This window comes from Megalobrama amblycephala, linkage group LG16, assembly GCF_018812025.1.
Source record: "Megalobrama amblycephala isolate DHTTF-2021 linkage group LG16, ASM1881202v1, whole genome shotgun sequence".
In the NCBI taxonomy this organism is placed as follows: Eukaryota; Metazoa; Chordata; class Actinopteri; order Cypriniformes; family Xenocyprididae; genus Megalobrama; species Megalobrama amblycephala.
In genome coordinates, this window is record NC_063059.1 from 23,274,403 (window position 1) to 23,301,516 (window position 27,114).

At 36.1% G+C, this 27,114-nt stretch overlaps 1 long non-coding RNA gene across 1 annotated transcript; it reads left to right on the top strand.

Annotated features, from left to right (window-relative positions):
* The first annotated feature begins 20,329 nt into the window (after positions 1-20,329).
* On the top strand, positions 20,330-21,605 carry LOC125249768. Its single transcript, XR_007180635.1, has 2 exons — positions 20,330-21,203; positions 21,456-21,605. It is a non-coding gene; the product is annotated as an uncharacterized LOC125249768 (long non-coding RNA).
* Positions 21,606-27,114: the final 5,509 nt, after the last annotated feature.

The following is a 27,114-nucleotide window of genomic DNA, read 5'->3' on the forward strand; positions in this document are numbered from 1 at the left end:
AGTGCAGCAGTTTTAGTTATAATATCCAAGCAGTGCTGTCGGATTTTGATATCCTCCCGCCATTGTCATTGCAGTAAATCTCACAACCAAAACTTTCAGCCAATGCCACGATCCAACAACGTGTGTTCTGTGTCTCTTCCCCATGCATGCACATCTACACAGACACACATCAGTCTCGAATATTATGCAGCAAGCCATATTTTATAATTGTATAAAATAATCGAGCACAAATACGGCTGAGATGCCAAATTCAGCGGCAGCTGAGGTAACATGACGGCTCACAGACAGCAGCGCAATATACCTGTCACTCAAGTGACCACGCCCTTAATTATGCAGAACTTTAAGGCTTAATATAATTTAAACGGATAAGTTATAAAAAAATTCACCCCCCTCAGAGTTGTCATGAAGGGCAAAAATAGCAGTATAGACCAAAACCACAATTTGAACCAACTTGTAAACATGTTTTTTTCTGCTATAAACTTGGCCAATTTAACATGGGACTCTATGAGATTCTGCTCTCTTTTGGAGCCTGTCCCTAGCGGCCAGTCGATGAATCGCAGTTTAAGTTACTTCCGTATTGGCTTCACGAGAGAAAGGGGGAGGTTGCCGCTTGGGTGAATCACGGGGAAAGCGCGAGCCTTTTCTCATTCGAGTTGCCAGATCTTGCTAGAAAAACCAGCGAACAAGAATAAGCCCATAATAAACCTAAATAAATCAAAATGCTTCATGCTGAAAATAAGACCAAAATATCGTGATTCATGTCTGCTCACTTAAATAACTCCATAAACCCGTTTGCTTTATGAGACGAGCTTAAACAAGCCCAAAAACGCTTATAATGAGTGACCATGGCAACACAGATAGAGCGCGCTCTGTGTGAAACAGGCTGTACAAGCGTAAACAAAACACGACGGGCCAGTCGACTGTGTTAGTGTGTTTAAATTGCTGAAAATAACGAGTGTTTTGTCACTGTAATATTACTTTGGTCACAATAACGGATACCAAACACGAGAGACGTCAGAACGTCGTTGGGTCATTCTACAGAAACGTCCACTTTTCTGTCCCTAGACTTTACAGAAATATTACACTTGAAAAACACTTTAGGATTAAAATTTTTTATATTTTAATATGAAACAATATATTATTTGAACAAATAAACCTTCTTGAGCCATCAATGTGGCAATATTTGTTTTTTAATTAATTATAAAAATTCCAAGCGCCACAGAAGTGCTCGTCCCCACAGTCATGTACGAGGGAAAGGGCTTTATTTTGAGGTCACAAACAGGTTTTTCTACCATTTTAATGTATGCATAACTATCAAATAAATAATGTAAATGACATTAAAAAAAACCAAATGCCAAATAAATATTATAAAATATATAATGAATAAGTGGTCCCCTGGTGTTGTCACTGGTGTTACCTTTAACAAAAAATCTCTGGCTGCGTCCGAAACCGCCTACTCAATGACAATAAGTAGGTACTTAATTTCAATAAGTAGCCTACTTACTTAACTAGCGCTAAAAGAGAAGGTACTTAGCCAAATTATATCGTTGAGTATGAATGAGATCCGAAAATAATCCGCCATGTTGAAGTTATCATGTGACCTACGTCGTTATCACAAGCGCAACAATTTAAAAGATATGAGTGACAGGTTTATTGCATCTATCTGTAAATATCTTGATATTGATTAAACTTGCTTATTTTGTGATCTTGTTGAAGAAACAGCTGTCAGTAATTTTGTAATTGTAGTACAACTACTAATATATATTTGGGTTAATTTAAAGTTCTTATATTTTTAACTAGCCTACTAATGTGAGTTTATTTTTTGTTACGAAAACCCAAATTCGCGTGAATATGTTGTTAATTTCTTTATTTTATATGCAAAAATGTCCATCCACAAACAAAAGTTGCATAAATCTCATTTGTTTTCCTCTTTTTCTTGTTGAATTAGCTCTAGTTTCATCCCTCAGGCTTATAAATAATATACAAATAAATACTTTTATGCATTATGATGTATTAAAAATATTTAACCTTGTCATCATGCTTTATGTCTGTGTATAACCTCAAACTATGATGTATACAAACCCATATTTGTTTGTTTTTTGTCATTATTATTGTTCATTGTTAAAGATAAAACCATGGTATTTTCCCTGATCTTGTAATTATAGGTCCTGCAATAAAAATAAAGATATAAGCGACAGTTGCACTAACACCTCACAGCACCAGTAACTCCACAACCCTACCTAGTGCAGTTTTCCTCAGTGTTAGCAATGCCTGCAACAGAGGAGACATCAGCAGCTGCTCGAAGATCTCGTCTTTGGAGAAGACTGATTTTATACTCAAAGTAGTAAAAAGTACTTAAAATTAAGATGAACCCAGAATGAATTGCTTTGCTAGCCCACCTCAACACTTACACACAATAATATTGATAAATGCTGACCAAAACTTAATTATATTACTTTTCGTTTTGCTTATTTAGTAAAACAAGCAAAATGTAAGGTTTTGTCATGACATAACTGTGCATGAACACACAATAGACAAATACAGATGATGTGAATACATCTCCATTTAGTCAATTAATGCATTAATTAATTGCATAATAAAATATATACATTTACTGATAATAATAGCTTAATAAAAAAGTAAAATAATTAATAAAAATAATAATGACAAGTCAACAACACACGAAACAAAGCTTTATTCAAATGTATTGATCAAACAATCACGTATTTACAGTCCTGCTGCCATCTCACGCAGCTGTGCCAGTTCTGCAGCTTTATTTTGATGAAGTAGCTGATGAGCACCTTCATCCATCATGTCCCTCACTGCTGCTCTTCTCAATGGGGACATCGTTGATCCAGAGGATGAGGAAGACCATGATGATGGACCCCTGAACCCCACAACCTTGAAGCAAGAGTGGGAGATGATGTGCGGGACAATCTGGCTGCTGCTGCTCCAAACATTCATGTGCTCTCCATCAGCATGACTGAATAAACAGATTAAAACATTTTACAATTCATTCATGTCAGCATTTAGTTTCTTGCTATATTTCATTTAATATTTTTACAATTACTTGCTAATTTGTGTCGTAGCCTCATTACTTTTGTGGTGTTGTGGTCTAAACCACTGAGCTGGTCAGCAGAAGGTTGCTGGTTTGATCTCTGCAGCATCACGTCCAGTGTGTCCTTGATCAAGTCACTAGGAAGGAGGAGTGATGGAGGGTCTCATCCATCACACTGAACCATTTCCAGGATCTGCTGTGGCTCTCCATCCTCAGTGCTCACACCAGTCTGAGGACATTTCACATCCTACAATAATACACAAATATAGTACAAAAGCAGTCATCAACAGCACAATGTCATTTGATTTCTGTATTAGAAGTAACAAAATGATCTTTATATTTTTGGGTTTTTTTCTAACAAAAGCTGCAGTCACCTTGTCTTGTAGGTCCTGCTCCACCACAAAAGCACAAAAACACTGATTCATTTGTGCTCCGATGCTTCATGAAGCAGTGTGTCGAATCATGATTCAGATCACGTGACTTTAGCGCTCCGAACAGCAGATTCGACACACTGATTCTTCTCCGATGATCATCATTTTGAATTTTTCATCGACTAGAGCGTTTGTCCAATTTGCACAAAATTTGTGAATCAACTCACACTCCAGGCAAAAAGTTATTAAAAGTTCGATCGGCCAATCCGTTCTTGTAAATAACACCCTAGTGGTTAAAAAAAAAAATGATAAAATGCTTATAACATATAAAAATTCAGCATATTGTCATAACTACATTGTTATTTGTTGGCTTATGCAGGGTTCTACAATACCAAATTTGCCATAAAAAAACCTATCCTCCTCCTACAAAAAATATATAAAAAATATAAATAAATAAAAAAATATATATATATTATCCAAAAAAAATATTAAACAGCACAACTGTTTCCAGCACTGGTAATAAATCATCATATTAGAATATTTCTAAAGGATCATGTAACAAGACTGGAGTAATGGCTGATTAAAATTCAGCTTTGCATCAATAAGTATTTTAAAGTAATTAAAAAAGAAAAACATTATTTTAAATTGTAATAATATTTCACAATATTACTTTTTTTCTGTATTTTTAGTCAAATAAATGCAGGATTGATGAGCATATGAGAGTTTTTCAAAATCATTAAAAATAGTAATGAAAAAAAATGTATATATAGTGCTTCCATGTAAGTTGTAAGAACTATTTGTGATATGAAAATAATGTAGGGATTTTTTTTTTTTTGCCCCAGGGTTACACCCCTTATTTTCTGGGGTTTATTTTAACCCTTTTATCAGTACAGTTTATGGCGACTGTACGGGCCTTTGGCGGTATGTGATGTGTGGACTATTTTACACCAAGGTGACACCCTTTATACAGTACAGCTTATAGCGACTGTACCGGGGCATTAGGACCCACTCAGCCTACAGGTTGATCAGACCTGCTGGCCTTCCTAACACCTCTTCCCGCAGCTACCCAGATAGAGACTGGGCTCAACCCTGCTTAGCTTCAGTGGGTGTGCAGGTGAAAGCTTCAGGTTGACTGCCGCAAGGCTGCTCAAACAGCTTTTCCAACTCTTTTATAACCTCTTACAATTGAATACAAATCTCAACAATGGTGACATGCTTGATGCTGCGATGTATTCTATAACAGACTATTATTAAGTTGAAATTAACTGCATTACATCTACATGATAAAAAAAAACACTGTAAGATGAGATCACTAGATGATGACAACCTCTTTATCATCATGTTGTCAACATTACTTTTCCCTTGCTATTTGTGCCACAGTTAACACAACTTTAGCAGCAAGAGAAAAACTAACACTAAAGGTATGTTTACACGTACAACTAGTTGTACGTGTAAAAACTTTTTTTCTTTGTACAGATGACAACATTATCAAAAATCCCCATTCACATGGATCCACGCAAACGACTAAAATGCTGTATTACGCATGCCAGAGAAGTAGTTGGCGATGTCACTTTGTAAAGAAAGACTATGCGCATGCGTATATACACATTCTTTTACAGAGCACTCGCCTCGCGCATGCCTATCCACACATGAAGATTTTATGAGCCCAGTTTGGGGAGGTCTCCCACCCAGATATAGACCTGGCTCAAACCTGCTTAGCTTCAGTGGGTGTGCAGGGCTTCATAGACCTCGTATGTAGCAAAAATATATGGGAATATATACTTCAAAATATAATGTGATATATTACATAATGAATATTGCATACCTCGAATGGCTAGAGTTCGAAGGCTTATCGCAAACGATTTTTTGTCCAAAAAAAAAAAAAAAATAATCCTCTATTGTGTGGTGTCACTACGATTATTTAACTGCTTCCCAAATGAGACTGAACGTCCCAGATCTCAAATGAGCGGGCTGCCGCTGACATGATAACCGCGATAGCCAATAAGAGCAAGCGTCACCTATCCGGATGTTGCGTGCTTGGCGGCCACAAACATTCCACGAAAGTGTAGTATTGAGAAAGAAGACCACCCATATTCTTTTAATTTTCTATTTTTTTTTTTATTGTAAAGCACAACGTGTTACAGAAGCCTGCTGACAACATCGTCTGTCCTCCATTTGTTTTTCTCTCGTTTGATGTCGCGAGACTTCGTGAGATCGTTCCTCAATCAACAGGTGTGTGGTGTTGCGGTCCGGATTGAATCATAGAGGCTGCATCCGAAAACCTAGGTAGCAGTCTTGCTGCCTCGCTGCCTTATAAAAAAATGGACTTGTAAGGCAGCATTTGTGCATGAAAGCACCTCACAAAACTGATTTCAGTCAGACTTCTGAGGCGGCGTGACAGTTTAATGATCTACAGCAAACTAGAGCGAGCTTTGGTGAGAATTAAACAAATATTTAATTTCTACAGTAGTAATTTCTCGATAGAAATGATATCAAAATTTAAATATGTTTTCAGTGAGATTTCAGTGACCATTGGTTTTGTTCGGTTATGAGATTTCAATGACTGTCAGTTTTCAATGAGATCAAGATCTCAATACGGTATGTTTTGTTCTTTTACGATACTTTAATCATGGTCGGTTTTCTTACTTTAGAAGATCTTAATAGCAGTCAGTGTCATTCCTTTACAAGATTTCAATGACAGTCGGTTTTGTTCTTTTACAACATTTCAGTGATGGTTGGTTTTGTTCGACAATATTTCTGTTACTGTTTTTCTATGGTCGAGATTTCTCAATGACGGTTGTTTTGTATTTTAATGAGATTTTAATGATGGTCAGTTTTGCTGGGTTGAGATTTCGACAGTTGGTTTTGTTTGGTTACGAAATTTCAATGTTAGTTTGCTGTCAGTTTACGGTATGTTTTGTTCTTTTATACTTTAATCATGGTCGGTTTTCTTACTTTAGATCTTAATAGAATCAGTGTCATCCTTTACAAGTTTCAATGATCTTTTGTTCTTTTAATTTCAGTGATGGTTGGTTTTGTTCGTTACGTTTCATTACTGTCAGTTTTCTATGAGATAGATCTTTAATGAGATTTTAATGATTTTAATGGTCAGTTTTGCTGGGTTGAGATTTCAGTGACAGTTGGTTTTGTTTGGTTACGAAATTTCAATGACTTCAGTTTGCAATGAGATCGTGATCGAGATCTCAATACGTTTTCGTTCTTTTACGATATTTCAATGACAATCGTTTGTTCCTTTGTGAGATTTCAATGTCGGTCAGTTTTGCTGGATTATGAGATTCAATGACAGTCGGTTTTGTTCTTTTACGATATTTCAGTTACCGTCAGTTTTCAATGAGATCGGTCTCATACGTTTTTTGTTCTTTTACGATATTTTAATGACAGTTGTTGTTTTCCTTTACAAGATTTCAATGACAGTCATTTTTGCTGTGTTATGAGATTTCAATGACAGTTGGTTTTGTTCTTTTACGAGATTTCAGTGACCGTTGTTTTTTTTCCATTACAAGATTTCAATGACGGCCAGTTTTTATTCAGTTATGAGATTTCAATGACTGTCAGTTTTCAATGAAATGGGAACGCGGGGGCACCGCGATGCAACCGTAAAGGGCGCTTTCACTGTAGCAATCAAAGGGGCAGAGGGCTCAAACCTGGGTTCAAGTCCCACTCAGAGGGTGTGCGAGTAGAACCCAGAGGGTTTATTAGTGATGGCGAGATGAAGCCTCATGAAGCATTGAAGCTTTTCAGCCAAGTGGTTCACAAAAAGGTTCATTTCTCGAGGCTTCATTTGCTCACAATACCACCCGGTGGTCAAAGAGTGTAAAACAAGTAGATACATTACAGATGACCTGATGTGATCTGTGATACACTGTATTTTGTGGCAGTTATGGCCTAGAAATAACGGTGAAGAAAAAATCAATTTCCACAAAGACTTATATATTTATTTGAATGTAATGTGTATTTTCTGGATGTATATAATGATTGTAACATAAACATAACTGTGTAATAAACGTATTGGCTTCAAATAAATGGGGCTATCAAATGTGTGTAAACAAATTCTTTGGTCATAACAGGCAGGAGTGGCGATATTATTATTCTAAAACCACAAATTCTGAGGGGATCCCATGGTTTACATGTCTGTCAAAATGTCGCATCAAGATTTGAACCGCATCCAGTCGAACCATTCGAACCAGTCAGGCAGAAGCGAGGCTTCGAACGTCATCAATGACGTCATTGATCTAAAGTGATACAAGCCTCGATACGCGCTTCACTGAAAGCTTCCGGGATTTCTCGACACGCTCCTAAGCCTCGGCACAGACCGTAACATCACTAGGGTTTATACTTACAACAGAACAACTGTTAATCTCTGAATATATTTTTGTAAAATGTGTTGTGAAAATATATCTCCATGAAATTTTGTTCAAATACCAAAAATTTTGACAATCAAATACACATATACACTTTTAGTGATGTGAGGAATAGTGTTTTATTATTATAATTAGAGGTCAAGCACCAAAGGTTAGTTTTCTTAATATAATTCTTCCGCTCGAGTCTATGGCAGCCCATAGAACAATATGGTAAAATTTTTAAAAAGGGCCACAGATAGAGGACAGTCTGAAATGTTACCATAGCAAATTTGGAGTCTCTACCTCAAACCTTCTGGCGCCACCAACAGTTCAAAGATTCACTCGTTTATGCTTTTGACGCGTTAATTCCTAGAAACTAAATTATTTTTTCCTCTGATTCCATGGCTCATGCTGATTTGAATGCTATGATGTCATTTCCATCATTAAAAATTTTCTACCATTTAGAATTTTCCGAAAAACCTAATTTTTCTAACTTCTAGAGCGTTTGTCCAATTTGAACAAAATTTGCTATGTAGCATCTACTCACACTCCAGGCAAAAAGTTATTAAAAGATTTGATCGGCAAATCCATTCTTGTATAGCACATAACACCCTAGTGGTTAAGAGATATAATGAAAATGATGAAAATGCTTATAACATATGAAAAATTCAGCATATTGTCATTTAACTTACATTGTTAGATTTGTTGGCTTATGCAGGGTTCTACAATACCAAATTTGCCATTTTCTACCATACAAAACCTACTCCTCCTACAAAAAAAAAAAAAAAATCCTAAAAAAAATATTTAAAAATATTATCCAAAAAATATTAAACAGCACAACTGTTTTCAGCACTGGTAATAAATCAGCATATTAGAATGATTTCTGAAGGATCATGTGACACAAGACTGGAGTAATGGCTGATTAAAATTCAGCTTTGCATCATAGAAATAAGTATTTTAAAGTATATTAAAAAAGAAAAACATTATTTTAAATTGCAATAATATTTCACAATATTACTTTTTTTCTGTATTTTTAGTCAAATAAATGCAGGATTGATGAGCATATGAGAGTTCTTTCAAAATCATTAAAAATAGTAATGAAAAAAATGTATATATAGTGCTTCCATGTAAGTTGTAAGAACAATTTGTGATATGAAAATAATGTAGGGATTTATTTATTTATTTTTTTTGCCCCAGGGTTACACCCCTTATTTTCTGGGGTTTATTTTAACCCTTTTATCAGTACAGTTTATGGCGACTGTACGGGGGCTTTGGGCAGTATGTGATGTGTGGACTATTTTACACCAAGGTGACACCCTTTATACAGTACAGCTTATTGCGACTGGTACCGGGGCATTAGGACCCACTCAGCCTACAGGTTGATCAGACCTGCTGGCCTTCCTAACACCTCTTCCCGCAGCTACCCAGATAGAGACTGGGCTCAACCCTGCTTAGCTTCAGTGGGTGTGCAGGTGAAAGCTTCAGGTTGACTGCCGCAAGGCTGCTCAAACAGCTTTTCCAACTCTTTTATAACCTCTTACAATTGAATACAAATCTCAACAATGGTGACATGCTTGATGCTGCGATGTATTCTATAACAGACTATTATTAAGTTGAAATTAACTGCATTACATCTACATGATAAAAAAAAAAAACACTGTGTAAGATGAGATCACTAGATGATGACAACCTCTTCATCATGTTGTCAACATTACTTTTCCCTTGCTATTTGTGCCACAGTTAACAACTTCAGCAGCAAGAGAAAAACTAACACTAAAGGTATGTTTACATGACAACTATGTACTAAAAACTTTTTTTTTCTTTGTACAGATGACAACATTATCAAAAATCCCCATTCACATGGATCCACGCAAACGACTAAAATGCTGTATTACGCATGCCAGAGAAGTAGTTGGCGATGTCACTTTGTAAAGAAAGACTATGCGCATGCGCATATACACATTCTTTTACAGAGGACTTGCCTCGTGCATGCCTATCCACACACATGAAGATTTTATGAGCCCAGTTTGGGAGGTCTCCCACCCAGATATAGATCAGGCTCAACCCTGCTTAGCTTCAGTGGGTGTGCAGGGCTTCAAATATATGGGAATATATACTGCAAAATAAAATGTGATATATTACATAATGAATATTGCATACCTCGAATGGCTAGAGTCGAGGCTTATCGCAAACGTTTTTGTCCAAAAAAAAAAAAAAAAAAAAAAAAAAAAAAAAAAATTCGTCTATTGTGTGGTGTCACTACGATTATTTAACTGCTCCCAAATGAGACTGAACGTCCCAGATCTCAAATGAGCGGGCTGCCGCTGACATGATAACCGCGATAGCCAATAAGAGCAAGCGTCACCTATCGGATGTTGCGTGCTTGGCGGCCACAAACATTCCACGAAAGTGTAGTATTGAGAAAGAAGACCACCCATATTCTTTTAATTTTCTATTTTTTTTTTTTTATTGTAAAGCACAACGTGTTACAGAAGCCTGCTGACAACATCGTTTGTCCCACATTTGTTTTTCTCTCGTTTGATGTCGCGAGACTTCGTGAGATCGTTCCTCAATCAACAGGTGTGTGGTGTTGCGGTCCGGTTGAATCATAGAGGCTGCATCCGAAAACCTAGGTAGCAGTCTTGCTGCCTCGCTGCCTTATAAAAGATTGACTTGTAAGGCAGCATTTGTGCATGAAAGCACCTCATGAAACTGATTTCAATCAGACTTCTGAGGCGGCGTGACAGTTTAATGATCTACAGCAAACTAGAGCGAGCTTTGGTGAGAATTAAACAAATATTTAATTTCTACAGTAGTAATTTCTCGATAGAAATGATATCAAAATTTAAGTATGTTTTCAGTGAGATTTCAGTGACCATTGGTTTTGTTCGGTTATGAGATTTCAATGACTGTCAGTTTTCAATGAGATCAAGATCTCAATACGGTATGTTTTGTTCTTTTACGATACTTTAATCATGGTCGGTTTTCTTACTTTAGAAGATCTTAATAGCAGTCAGTGTCATTCCTTTACAAGATTTCAATGACAGTCGGTTTTGTTCTTTTACAACATTTCAGTGATAGTTGGTTTTGTTCAGTTACAATATTTCTGTTACTGTCAGTTTTCTATGAGATCGAGATCGTGATCTCAATGACGGTATGTTTTGTACTTTAATGAGATTTTAATGATGGTCAGTTTTGCTGGGTTGAGATTTCAATGACAGTGGGTTTTGTTCTTTCATGAGATTTCAGTGACTGTCAGTTTGCAATGAGATCAAGATCGAGATCTCAATACGGTATGTTTCGTTCTTTTACGATATTTCAATGACAATCATTTGTTCCTTTGTGAGATTTCAATGACGGTCAGTTTTGCTGGGTTATGAGATTCAATGACAGTCGGTTTTGTTCTTTTACAAGATTTCAGTCACCGTCAGTTTTCAATGAGATCGAGATCTCAATACGGTATGCTTTGTTCTTTTACAATATTTTAATGACAGTTGTTGTTTTCCTTTACAAGATTTCAATGACAGTTTTTTGGTTTTGTTCAATGACAGTTTTTTGTTCTTTTACGAGATTTCAGTGACCGTTGGTTTTTTTCCATTACAAGATTTCAATGACGGCCGGTTTTATTCGGTTATGAGATTTCAATGACTGTCAGTTTTCAATGAAATGGGAACGCGGGGGCACCGCGATGCAACCGTAAAGGGCACTTTCACTGTAGCGATCAAAGGGGCAGGGGCTCAAACCTGGGTTCAAGTCCCACTCAGAGGGTGTGCGAGTAGAACCCAGAGGGTTTATACTTACAACAGAAAAAATGTTAATCTCTGAATATATTTTTGTAAAATGTGTTGTGAAAATTAAGTGTAAATATATCTCCATGAAATTGTTCAAATACCAAATATTTTGACAATCAAATACACATATACACTTTTAGTGATGTGAGGATTAGTGTTTTATTATTATAATTAGAGGTCAAGCACCGAAGGTTAGTTTTCTTAATATAATTCTTCCGCTCGAGTCTATGGCAGCCCATAGAACAATATGGTAACATTTTTAAAAAGGGCCACAGATAGAGGACAGTCTGAAATGTTACCATAGCAAATTTGGAGTCTCTACCTCAAACCCTCTGGCGCCACCAACAGTTCAACAATTCACTCGTTTATGCTTTTGACGCGTTAATTCCTAGAAACAATACATTTTTCCTCTGTTGGCTTATGAAAAAAAAATTGTTGGCTTATGCAGGGTTATACAATACCAAATTTGCCATTTTCTACCATACAAAACCTACTCCTACCTAAAAAAAAAAAAAAAAAAAAAAAAAATCCTAAAAAAAAAAAAAAAAAAAAAAAAAAAAAAAATTTATCCAAAAAATATTAAACAGCACAACTGTTTCCAGCACTGGTAATAAATCAGCATATTAGAATGATTTCTGAAGGATCATGTGACACTGAAGACTGGAGTAATGGCTGATTAAAATTCAGCTTTGTATCATAGAAATAAGTATTTTAAAGTATATTAAAAAAAGAAAAACATTATTTTAAATTGTAATAATATTTCACAATATTACTTTTTTTCTGTATTTTTAGTCAAATAAATGCAGGATTGATGAGCATATGAGAGTTCTTTCAAAATCATTAAAAATAGTAATGAAAAAAAAAAAAAAAAAAAAAAAATTTATATATATATATATATATATATATATAGTGCTTCCATGTAAGTTGTAAGAACTATTTGTGATATGAAAATAATGTAGGGATTTTTTTTTTTTTTTTTTTGCCCCAGGGTTACACCCCTTATTTTCTGGGGTTTATTTTAACCCTTTTATCAGTACAGTTTATGGCGACTGTACGGGGGCTTTGGGCGGTATGTGATGTGTGGACTATTTTACACCAAGGTGACACCCTTTATACAGTACAGCTTATAGCGACTGTACCGGGGCATTAGGACCCACTCAGCCTACAGGTTGATCAGACCTGCTGGCCTTCCTAACACCTCTTCCCGCAGCTACCCAGATAGAGACTGGGCTCAACCCTGCTTAGCTTCAGTGGGTGTGCAGGTGAAAGCTTCAGGTTGACTGCCGCAAGGCTGCTCAAACAGCTTTTCCAACTCTTTTATAACCTCTTACAATTGAATACAAATCTCAACAATGGTGACATGCTTGATGCTGCGATGTATTCTATAACAGACTATTAAGTTGAAATTAACTGCATTACATCTACAGGATAAAAAAAAAACCCACTGTGTAAGATGAGATCACTAGATGATGACAACCTCTTTATCATCATGTTGTCAACATTACTTTTTCCCTTGCCTATTTGTGCCACAGTTAACACAACTTCAGCAGCAAGAGAAAAACTAACACTAAAGGTATGTTTACATGACAACTATGTACTAAAAACTTTTTTTTCTTTCTACAGATGACAACATTATCAAAAATCCCCATTCACATGGATCCACGCAAACGACTAAAATGCTGTATTACGCATGCCAGAGAAGTAGTTGGCGATGTCACTTTGTAAAGAAAGACTATGCGCATGCGCATATACACATTCTTTTACAGAGTAGTACTCGCCTCGCGCATGCCTATCCACACCTTTTACAGTCTATGATCCACACACATGAAGATTTTATGAGCCCGTCTTGGGGGAGGTCTCCCACCCAGATATAGATCAGGCTCAACCCTGCTTAGCTTCAGTGGGTGTGCAGGGCTTCATAGACCTCGTATGTAGCAAAAATATATGGGAATATATACTTCAAAATATAATGCGATATATTACATAATGAATATTGCATACCTCGAATGGCTAGATTCGAGGCTTATCGCAAACGATTTGTCAAAAAAAAAAATCCTCTATTGTGTGGTGTCACTACGATTATTTAACTGCTCCCAAATGAGACTGAATGTCCCAGATCTCAAATGAGCGGGCTGCCGCTGACGTGATAACCGCGATAGCCAATAAGAGCAAGCGTCACCTACCGGATAGCGTGCTTGGTCGGCCACAAACCATAGACTGTAAAAAAATATGGACGTAGTGTCCGTGACGTCACCCATAGAGTTCTGAATAGCAGTTTTGACCATAGATATAATAAACACTAGACGCCCCATTGGCCGCTGGACCGTACGTCAACGGCGCCGCCATGTTGTGCGGGGCAACGTTCGCATTACGCTCATAACTGGAATTGAGAAAAATGCCTGCTTCGTGTGCTGCTTGGGGCTGTACAAATCGCTGCACAATTGAAACTCGGGGAATAACCTTTCACAGGTAAGACTGAACATTTGTTTCTGGTTGTATTTGGTCATTATATAATTGATAGTAGTTGGCCACCGGAGTCAGTCAGACTAAAATAGCTAGCGATGTCACTAATTAGCTGTGAAAGTTGAGACGTGAGTTTACATGATTTCTAATATATTTTTAGCTTATGTTATTTTATAAACTAAAGTTTAAATATGCATCTATTTTATTAAAACCGACTTTAATGACAAGTAGCCTACTCGTTACGGCTAGGTGACTGATATTTTGTTAATCTTAATCTATACTTTAAGGTTAGTTAGTGGGCTAGCTTTTCACACATTTAAGGTTTCACAAAGACAACGAGTTGAGGAGACAGTGGTAAGTAGCTAGAAGGGAAGTTTCCCGACTCATCTACATTATTTAAAAGTTTGCCATTAAATGGTGATTTGTTTATATTTTTATTTCTTTTTCAGCCCATTGCAACCAGGGCTACACAAGCCTCAAGGAAAGCTGGGGAGAGCCTGTCAGTGGACTGTTCTCACCATTTCCAAGAGACTGATGGAAAATATATAGCCTTTTGTTGTTATTATTATTATACCAATACTATGTTGTTATTGTACAAGTCACTATTTAATTTACTATTTTTATTATTGTCTATATTATTCTGCAATTGATATTACATTGTATTTGCGATTATTATTATACCAATACTATAATTATCAATCTGTTAGGCCTATAGTTATGTTATATTATTGTCTATATTCTGTAAATGATACTACATGTTCTATTGCTATTATTATAATATTATTATACTATATGCTATTATCAATATATTATGATATTATATTATTGTACTTATACTATTTTATAAATGTTCTATTCATTACTATTTTATTTGTTGTATACTGTTTGTTTATTGACAATATTATATACTTTATTATTGACTATATTATTATATTATATACTACATAAACTATTTCTTATAGTGTATAACAAACTATTTACTATTCTCAATTTCTTTATTTGCATTGCACTGTAGATGTACCATATCATATGTATTACCATAAAGGATCCATCAGTTATCTTTGTTGTTGTATGTTTTTGGAGTATCTATCTGTATCATTTTAGTGCTATAAAAATACAGAAAGCAGCCTGTGTGATTTGTATTTGATGATTTTTGTTTCATTTTATCAATGGTGGTCAATTCTAAGTTCAAGAAAAGCTCAAATTGCGTTACATACAGAAAATCCCTTTTTTACAATAAGAAAACTTTATTTAATTTAATGTGAAAATTAAATTATATCTTAGTATGGGCGTTTTCACAATTCTTATGCAAGAATGAAGCAGTCAAATACATGACAAGCCTGAGCTTTGACTATTTTTTATTAAAATAAATATTTTATATGTCTAACTATAGAGATCTTAAGTAACTAGAACTTTTTGTACACCACGTACATTATAAACCACTGAAATTGGTTGATAAATGTAAACGTTATTTTTGTTTTTATCCAGAAAAACCGCAGCTCGTCCGTTTACTTGTGTTTGTTAACAGCGCAGTCTTGCCCCGCACAATATGACGGACTCGTTGACGTATCGCAGCAACAGTCCAAAGCGGCCAATAGGGCGTCTAGTGTTTATTATATGTCTATGGTTTTGACGCGCAAATGAGGCCGCGGCCATCTTAGCTGCACGTGACCGCACGTCACTCACGGATAACTGAAAATGGGCAAAGAGGCGGGACGAAGTTGGAGCCCATGCGACTTGTTGCTGAAACCACGCCCGCCCTAGCTATCTATCTTAGATACTATCTAAAATATTAATAAACATAGCAATATCATTAGAAAGTACTAAAGGATTACTGTCAATCTACGGTGATTTTTTTACGATAACGTTATAGATGCTCCAACACCAGTAGGCTAATTAATTTGTGTTGGGTGTGCAAATAACACAAATCAAATGGGATTTCATACCTTTATAATGAAATAGAGATCGCGAGATGAATCCATTCCGTGGCACTTATTATATATATATATATATATATATATATATATATGTACCAGATGTATATCTCTCAAATGTTCTCTCAAACTAATGAGCACGTATCCAAAGTATAATTTTTTCAAAATAGTGCAGCAGTTTTAGTTATAATATCCAAGCAGTGCTGTCGGAGTTTTGATATCCTCCTGGTATTGTCGTTGTAGTAAATCTCAGGAACCAAAACTTTTAGCCAATGCCACGACGATCCAACAACGTGTGTTCTGTGTCTCTTCCCCATGCGATGCACATGTACACAGACTGACATCTGTCTCGAATATTATGCAGCAAGCCATATTTTATAATTGTATAAAATAATACAGAAAAAAGCACAAAAACGAGCTGAGATGCCAAATTCAGCAGCTGAGCTGAGGTAACATGACGGCTCACAGACAGCAGCGGCAATATACCTGTCACTCAAGTGACCACGCCCTTAATTATGCAGAACTTTAAGGCTTAATATAATTTAAACGGATAAGTTATAAAAAAAATTCACCCCCCTCAGAGTTGTCATGAAGGGCAAAAATAGCAGTATAGACCAAAACCACAATTTGAACCAGACTTGTAAACATGTTTTTTTCTGCTATAAACTTGGCCAATTTAACATGATGGACTCTAATGAGATTCTGCTCTCTTTTGGAGCCTGTCCCTAGCGGCCAGTCGATGAATCGCAGTTTAAGTTCACTTCCGTATTGGCTTCACGAGAGAACAGGGGGAGGTTGCCGCTTGGTTGGTCCCGTAGGCTGTAGCAGATGTTAGCTATATAGTTTTTAGTACCTATGCTGTCCAGTGATGCCGGGCAGAGCGTGTTGTGTGGTTGGTTGTTTTAACAACAGCACAAAACTACAGGCCTGGAATAAAACCGTTTGTGTAATCCACGAAGCTTTGTTGCACATTGACTGCCCATGTTTACGGCCATACGGATTGCACAGAGTTCCTGGTCGAGCGGAGGACCAAGATGTGCGTCAAAAGTGGATGAAACACATAACCGAGATGGCTCATCGCATGCCAGATGATTAATAAAATAATCTTGAATACCTATAAGAACATGTATTTTATTGCTACAACTGGTCGTGGCTAAGGCCATCCTTAAAATTATTTTGGTTTGCCATAACAGCCAAAAAAATAAAAAAATGGTCGGTAGGTCGTAAAAAAATGTAAAAAAATAAATAAATAAAAAAATTTTATTGCATCACATTAAGTGTATTGTGATTGTCAAAACATTTTAGTAACTAAGCTGAATTTTATTAGGTTTAGTGACATGTTACAATGTTTACATGGTAGGCTACAATTGCTGGTAAGCTACACTTTTTTTATTATTTTTATTCAATTATTATTTAATTATTATTGTGATTTGATTTAATATTGACTCATTTGGATAAATATTAGCTAGGCTACACAAGGTAGGCATTCATTTTTCTCAAGAAAAAACAACTCACCTAACTTAATGCTGTAAACATACAGAGAGCCCTATCAGCTGGCAGTATTATTTAAAAATAACAATTTAAATATAATGCATTTTTTATTATAATAACAACTTTATTTAATAAGTAAAAATATAATAAAGATGTAATACAGTACACATATCAGCCAAAACAGGTTCTGTGTGAGGGGCTGCTAGCTGACAGCTCGGTCATTTCTGAGAGATTTACCTCAGACGAAGGTAAGTGTGAATACATAAATCCATTTTGAAAAACATGTTTTCAAGAACATAACATTATACGTCGTTTGATGTTGTAATATTTTTTAATCTGTATTTCTAGCATGTCATATTTACAAGCACCAAAACGGTATTTATTGTTTGAATTTCGTAATAAAATTGACAGAATCTGAGAGCTGAGATTTTTTTCTATCAGTAACCTGCTCTGTCTAGTCTGTCGGTCTCTGTGTCCTCTTTACTTCGCGATTTTTCTGTGCGTGAGAAAATGGATGTGTGGCGTGAGAGCGTGTGAAAAGCGTCATTGCGTGTGTCTCACATTTTATTGCATTTGTATTAGCTGTTTGAAGAGTAAAAAAAAAAAAAAAATCTGTGGGTCTTAACGCAATTACAATCGGCAAGTCGGTCGGACTAAAAGGGGAAAAAATAATTAATTGGGTCGGTCCTAAATTGACAGGGTCGGTCGGGTTATGGCAAACAAGAATATTTTTAAGGATGGCCTAATAATTATTTGAAACTTAAGCTTGTGAACATATTAGCAACACAGCTAGTAATGACAGCGTTCGGTTTTATTGTTGTCATCAATTAATACACTTCTTAATTACATTACATTTTTACATTATGTTGTCAATAAATTACCTTTATCGGTAAGTTTTGGCCACTGCCTGACATCATCTACCCATGTTCCCTTTCACCAGACATTTTCTTTAATGAGCAGGATGAACTTTAATTGAAATGTCATTAGAGGGCACCGGCAAGTGTCACACCGTCACACTTAACCCAGCAAACAAGGGACGTCCCCCGGACGTTGTGAACGTCCGTTAAGGTCCGCGTTTGGTCCGCTTTTTAACGTCCGCTGGCGGACGTTCGGGGACGTCCGCGTTTGGTCCGCTTTTTAACGTTCGCTGGCGGACGTTCGCCGGACGTTCGGGGGACGTCCGCGTTTGGTCCGCTTTGTAACGTTCGCTGACGGACGTTCGGAGGACATTCAAGTCCTTGCCAGTTTGCGAAAGTCCTACTGACGTTCCTCATCTGGTATTTCCATAACAACACTTGTAAAAAAAAAAACAGCGTTGCCTTTTATCAACAGACCTTACACCTTGAAACTCTGACAAAGGGCAAATGAAACTAAACCTACTGGATTTAAAGGAGGTTGTGTTCCTTAAAAATCCCTTTAAACATGATAATGGATTTACAGAAACCATGATTGTTTTGTTGTGCAGGTTGATATTATGGTTTTAGTAAAAATAGTAGTTGAATTCTGGTCATTCTACAGAAAAGTCCACTTTTGGTATGACAAAATGTCTTAAAATGCATTTCTTTTTCTAACGTTTAAACTTAGACCACATTATTATATTACACATTGACTTTATGAATACAAATGACAGCTTTATGATTTATTATTATTATTATTATTATTATTATTATTATCATTTTGTGCATTTAAAGACAGCATGTACCATTTTTTTTGTCACTGGTGTTACCATACTTCTCTGGCATTTTAAACATTTTTATGAAATGATATTTCTCAATTTTTTTCAGCACATGCAGTCAGAGTTACAGAAAAAAAGATAATGAAAAAAATAAGGAGATTATGTGTTTTTTTTTTTTTCAATCAGGTTAGTTAAAAGTGATTGAATTATGCTAATTTAATTATGCATGTATTTGCTATAACAATGGAAATATTTGAAAAACAGTCATAAACAAGTAATGCAATCCTTTACATCTTAATTCTTGAGTTTAGCAGAATTCAATGAATGTAAAAGTATTATCATGTCACATATGACACATTTTATTTAATGAGACAGACAAAAAACAGTAACAACAGTGACACAATGAATCACCAGTGACAGATACGACCAAAGATAGCCTACTTATTCTTCAACTATAATCAAGGAGAGGAGACTAAATTTTTTGCATTTTTTAAAGAATCAAAGACTTTTCATTGACACTTAGTGAAAGCAGTCAGTAAAAGATCATAAACAACATTTTAAAAATGTCTGTAAAATACGCTGTCCGTAATGTCGCTGTTTCTCAGCTTCTCAGTTTAGCCAAATACCCTCAATTTAGCCATATCTGACCAAAGGAGGATTAACAATAGGAAAAAAGTTAGAATCACATTATTTAGTGCTATTTTATGCAAAATAACTAAATAAATAGCTTTGAATAAAGTTTTTTTTTCTATAAACAACACCAGTGACAGTAACACCAGTGACATTTTTCATGAAAAATGTTGTCAATCATGGTATATTCACTAAATTAAGTAGTTTAATCCATTTGTATTCTAGTTTTTTAAAATTCCCTAATAATAAAGTAGGTCACACCAGTGACTTCAACTAAAAGCTTCATATGAAATTATGATTTTCTAATTAAAATTTCTGATAACTGAAAAGAGATAGTGGTCTTTCCATGTGTCTTTCTTCGTGGATCTTCAGGAAATAGGAAGAAGGTAGTCAATTGATGTCAACAGTGTGATTTTTATTTCAAAATAAGAGATTTTTGTTAAAGGTAACACCAGTGACACAACACCAGGGTTTTTTTATATATATTTTATAATATTTATTCAGCATTTGTTTTTGTTTTTTTATGTCATTTACATAATATATTTGACAGTTATGCATACATTATTGTATTTAAACCCTGTTGCTGAGCTCAAAATAAAGCACTTTCCCACATGACTGTGGGGACGAGCACTTCTGTGGTGTTTGGAATTTTTATAATTAAAAAACAAATACTGCCACATTGATGCGCAAGAAGGTTTAATTGTTCAAATATTGTTTCATATTAAAATATAAAAAAAAAATTGTTTTCAATATAAAAAAAAGTGTTTTCAAGTGTAATATTTCTGTAAAGGGACAGAAAAGTTGACTTTTCTGTAGAATGACCCATTCATTGTAAAATGAAGCAGTAACTTCAACCTACTACTAACTAATTAAAGATGTCATCAGATCATGTGTGCTTTCAGCAGTTATCATTTTAAACATCAAAATCATGATGCCCCCCAACAGCAGGCTACTGAATATAAGATGTGGGATAATATAAGAATGGGACATTTTATCCAAGTCATCTCAATGGTAAAAAGTGTCCCAATCACCCTGAACTGGAGCTCTAAAATAATGTTATTGACTTCAACTGATGAATGCAGCCAAAGAAAAGATGAAGAATGGAAAAGCACTTTGCTGGCAAAGAAATTGGAAAATAACACAGGTAAGACAATTCCTATACCCATAAATACCTGTCAAACATGGTTTTATTAAAGAAAAGTTATTTAAAAAAATTACTTTAATTTTTACACATAAGAAAGGTATAGCATGTGGCAAAAAGTGTAATATAGCCACACTGTGAGATACAAGCAAGTGACGATCGAGTGACGTCATTCTTTAGGTTACGCGCATGTATCCATGGCAACGCTCGGCTGCGTCGACAGTTAACGGTCCTGCCGGTGATTTTCTCAGATGAGGCCTTGAGTTTTCTCTTTCGTCGGTCGAAAAGGTATTTTAAATTTTAGTTTAGCAGACATTAGCTACCATAACCACTGTTTATCTTGTAAAGTTTAAATTATATGACAAGATTACATTTACAAACGCTTGCTGAAGTTGTTGTCCGTCGCGGCTGACCGTTACGGCCTATTTTCAAATGTACGCTAATCTTGGTCTCACGAATCCAAATTGTCAGTAACAAATGTTTCTTAATAGACAAACGATACCTGAAACATTATTGAATGTGTTCATTTTGTCGTTTTAGGTTAGAAGCCATCGAAAAAACTGCCATCGGACTACCACAGCTGACAACGAGAGACGCGCGTGCACAACTGCATAACACACACACGGAAAGAGCACAACAATTATGAAACTGCTCATTTATTATAAATAAATAAATGTATTTTTCTCCTTACAACTTGTTTGTGTTCTTTTGTTAACCTAGAAGTAAAATAAAAAAACAATAAGAGGACTTAATCGAAAGTCCCCTAAACGTCCCGAATGGCCGCTGAACGTCCTGTGAACGTCCCCGTGAACGTCCGGAGGACGTCTTTGCGGACGTCCCCGGGACAGCCAGAGGACCCTACACATGGACGTTCGGGGACGTTCGCAGAGGCCATTCAGGGGACGTTCTGGGGACCTTTTTTTGTTAGCTGGGGGCGGCAGGCAAGATGGCGGCGCCCATAGAGTTCGCGGCGGATTTGTGCATAGACCGGGCTCAACCCTGCTTCGCTTCAGTGGGTGTGCAGGGCTTCATAGACCTCATATGTAGCAAAAATATATGGGAATATATACTTCAAAATATAATGCGATATATTACATAATGAATATTGCATACCTCGAATGGCTAGATTCGAGGCTTATCGCAAACGATTTGTCAAAAAAAAAAAAAAAAATCCTCTATTGTGTGGTGTCACTACGATTATTTAACTGCTCCCAAACAAGACTGAACGCCCCAGATCTCAAACGAGCGGGCTGCCGCTGACGTGATAACCGCGATAGCCAATGAGAGCAAGCGTCACCTACCGGATGCTGCGTGCTTGGCGGCCACAAACATTCCACGAAAGTGTAGTATTGAGAAAGTAGACCACCCATATTCTTTTAATTTTCATTGTAAAGCACAACGTGTTGCAGAAGCCTGCTGACAACATCGTTTGTCCTCCATTTGTTTTTCTTCTAAGTCACGTTTGATCTCGCGATCAACAGGATTATAATGCTAATAAAAAAATCGGCTGAAACTGTCATCGGCTGAAACTGTCATTCAATGTAATTTAAGTTTTTTTTTTTTTTTGCAAAAATAAAGTACAAAATATGTTTGCAGTTACTTATTAACAAGGTCAAGGTCAGGTATATTTAATAAAAACAAGACTAGCACAAAAAAAATCTAGCTTGTATTGATGTGTTACTTTTGACCCACCTGTGTGTTACTTTCGTCCCACCTGACGGGGTCGAAAGTAACAATGTGCAACTTATGTTCAAAGTGAAATTATACTGAAGCCGTTCTACATTTGTACAAAATACCATCTGGTATTGATAAACCACACTTGTGAGTTATTGGCCACAGCAAAAATATATCGCTGTCTAAAACGTTACCTTTTAAAATTACATTTTTGTGAAAAATGTTACTTTCGTCCTGGTGTCATCTAGGATTCTTTAAAATTCTACCATTTTTAATTATGATGGTGACTTCAAACTAAACAATTTCAACAGATCATCATCTAAACCTCTTAATTCTCAATAAGAACTTCTGACAGAAATCAGGTCATCTGGTTAGTAATTAATGTCTTCGTTTATCTTCAGTTGATTTCATCTAAAGCTGTGGCTGAAGTCAGTTGTAATGTCTTCAGTCATTAATTCCATTAATGGTAAACATTTGGCACCCTGTACTGCCATGGATTTCACAGGTTTTTTTCCTTTTTTTATTTTTGATGTTTATTCCAACCAAAATTCAACATCTGCCTAACGTTGAACCTTTGTATCAAACAAACGTTGAGTTAAGACGTCAACCTGATTTTCATTTTCAACCAAAATCCAATGTAAATCAATCCAACTTTTGTTTACAGCTAAATTTGTTAAACTTTTGTGATCATGTTTTGATTTACAGTTGATCTAGGAGCTTTGTACAGCTTTTTACAGCGGATGCCATTAAAAACAATGCATTCTGGGCAATATTTTGCATGGTAAGCAATTGCTGTTAATTTACAAGCCCATTTTCCACGCCGTTCTATTGTATTTATGTATTATGGTTTTGTACTGTAGTGTGTAATGCATTGTGGGCTGGTCCATTTAAAGCAATAGCGCTGAACGGGTGTTTCACAGTGAATATAGGAGTTTGAGTACAGGTAAGTCTTCGCCTATGCATGGTCGAGGCACTCATAATAGCAGAAATAACAGAAAGGTGGCCCAGTTTTGCACAACACAACTAAAATTAAAAAAAGCAAATATAAATCAACAACACTGCGGAATCAAGCCACAACACAACAGAAATGCTTCCACTTTTTTTCTTGGCCATTATAAAACTGTTCAAGATTTGAAATTAGTCCATTGTCACCAGTATAAACCATGCAAGTTTAGCTGTAAAGTACCCTCTGAGTCGACCACGAAGTGGTCAGATTGTGCACAGTATACTGGCCCATTGGAACTTCAAGCTGGTTTATGAATATGTTGGTACCCCAGGTGAAAAAAAAAAAAAAAAAAAAAAAAAAAAAAAAGAGTAGGCTACATTTCTATAATGTACTTAAAGTTTTTTTGCGCACTAATTTTGTACTTTATATACTAAAAAAATATTCTTTAGTACTTTTTAAGATAATCTCAAAAACATCTAAGTGTGCTCAACTGTACGGAGGCCCTAAAGGGACATGGTGGTAGAAAAAAAAAATGGGAAGGAAGGAAATTTTACTTGGTGGTGGAAAAAAAAAATTTGGAAAGGGAGGAATTTTTTTTTTTTTTTTTCAAATCTTTTGCGTTCCCTCGCAAAGATGTTGCGCGTTCCCACGCAAAGTTATAATCGTTCCCTTGCTGTGAGCTCAGACAAACACTTCCTCTTTAATGTCCCGCTGGCTGACAGTAGTGTTTTAGTTAGTAACATACGTTAATAATGCACACAAATAATGCGCGGCTCATAGAGTTTGAACTTGTTGGACTCAAAAATGAATGCAGTCAGTGCTTATGTCAAGCAGTTCGGTTGGTAATATATTCACAGATTCGAGCTTCCCGGATTAATAACTCGTGAGCTAAACGTTGTTAAACACAAATGCAGCTACTTCCAATCATAGTAGCCTAGACAACAAGCTACAACAACCCAATTTTCCTCAAATGTGTTTTATAATAAATTGGTCTCTATGAGCAGGCGGCGGAGATACACGCCTGAAGGGACCGTCTGAAAAGTGCAAAACCCGAAACCCTTTTGCTCATTTTATATTACGAAAAATACTCAACTTCACTGTAACATACTGTACTGGCACCAAATTCAGTTCATACATCACTGCTCTCCTGCTGGTTATAGGTACTACAACACTTAGTTTGGCAAGTAGCACTTAAAGGCCTTCTTTACACAAATGATGTTGGTACACAGCTTACATACAACAGCTTTTGCATGATAATGGCTTACTGGATTTGATGGCATTACAATTTATTTAATATTTTTACTAATAACAGTTAAGTTATTATTATATTATTTTATTTAATAATTAATAATCATAAACGTTATGCATTTTTTTTTTAAATCAAACTAAGTGTTGGGTTTTGCACTTTTCAGACGGTCCCTTCAGGCGTGTATCTCCGCCGCCTGCTCATAGAGACCAATTTATTATAAAACACATTTGAGGAAAATTGGGTTGTTGTAGCTTGTTGTCTAGGTTACTATGATTGGAAGTAGCTTCATTTGTGTTTTTAACTACGTTTAGCTCACGAGTTACTAATCCGGGAAGCTCGAATCTGTGAATATATTGCCAACTGAACTGCTTGACATAAGCACTGACTGCATTTCATCATTTTTGAGTCCAACAAGTTCAAACTCTATGAGCCGCGCATTATTTGTGTGCATTATTAACGTATGTTACGAACTGAAACACTACTGTCAGCCAGCGGGACATTAAAGAGGAAGTGTTTGTCCGAGTTCACAGCAAGGGAACGATTATAACTTTGCGTGGGAACGCAAAACATCTTTGCGAGGGAACGCAAAACATCTTTGCGAGGGAACGCAAAAGATTTGAAAAAAAAAATTCCTCCCATCCCAAATTTTTTTCCACCACCACGTAAAATTTCCTTCCTTCCCTTTTTTTTTTTCCTACCACCATGTCCCTTTAGGGGCTCCGTACAACTGTGCCATTTTGAGACACCATGAAATATGAACTAAAATGTGCTTTAATATACTATCTCTGTATTTAAATAAGTGGGATCTAAATACATTTTAAGTACATCTGAACCCATAGTGTGCTACAAGTGGTAACTAAATACATTTTTTAAAACACACACTAATATCAGCTCAAAAACTGTGGTGAGAGCTTCATGGAATGAGTTTCCATGACCTCGTGACTTATTTACGTTGTTATTTCTTTCAAGTTGTGTACATTTTGGGACTTTTATTTAGAAAATAAAAAGATTCTACTTACAAAGTCAATGGAATGCCAAAACTCTCTGTGACTTTATGTGGTCTTCTGCTTTGTGGTTGAGTTGCTGCTCCTAAACACTTCCACTTTCCAATAATTCCACTTACAGTTGACCTTAAAATATCTAGCAGGGATGAATAACTGACTTATTGCAAAGGTGACATCCTACCACAGGACCATATTTGAATTCATTGAGCACTTCAGAACAACCCTTTTTTCACAAATGTTTGTAAATGGAGACTGCGTGGCTAGGTGCTTGATTCCATACACCTGTGGCAATGGGTCTGATTACCTGAAGTAAATTATCAATTAATTAACACTTTTGTCCATAGTGTAAATGATTTATTCATCTGCATCATTACATAATTTTTTTTTTAATTCATGTGCCCTCGTAATCTTTAATCAAAATAAATTCCCCTTCCTTTTGCAGCAACATCTCTTCTCTTCGGATTTGTTTACTGATGCGAGGGCAGGACAACCTGTTGCTCAATAGCAAACCACAACCATTCAACAATCCAATCAATTCCTGATGCACAAAAATTTTCTTAAGAATTTGAGGCCGCGTACACACTGCAGCTAAATTCGGTTGTCAGTTCACCTTTTAGTGCTTAATCTCGTTCTGTACACACACAGTTCAGAAAAATACTGGAGTGACAACCGCATCCTACAACCGAATTAACTCCCGAAAAATACAGGTAGTGACAACCGCATTTACAGAAATTCAATGCAGTGTGTACGGAACTCAACAACTAGTTGTTAATAAAGTTTTTTTAACCTTCATCGGAGATGTGTCTCTCTTCTGTGTGTGCGGTGAATCACAGGGAAAGCGCGAGCCTTTTCTCATTCGAGTTGCCAGATCTTGCTAGAAAAATCAGCGAACAAGAATAAGCCCATAATAAACCTAAATAAATCCAAATGCTTTATGTTGAAAATAAGACCAAAATATCGCGATTCATGTCTGCTCACTTAAATAACTCCATAAACCCGTTTGCTTTATGAGACGAGCTTAAACAAGCCCAAAAACGCTTATAATGAGTGACCATGGCAACACAGATAGAGCGCGCTCTGTGTGAAACAGGCTGTACAAGCGTAAACAAAACACGACGTTCCAGTCGACTGTAGTGTGTTTAAATTGCTGAAAATAACGAGTGTTTTGTCACTGTAATATTACTTGGGTCACGATAACGGTTACCAAACACGAGAGACGCCAGAACGTTGTTATGGTTTCCAAGCTGTCAATCATCGCATTTTCGAGAGTGAGTCCTGTTACGTTCCCTATTCTCCAAATAGTGGGGGACATTTCAGAGGGACTTT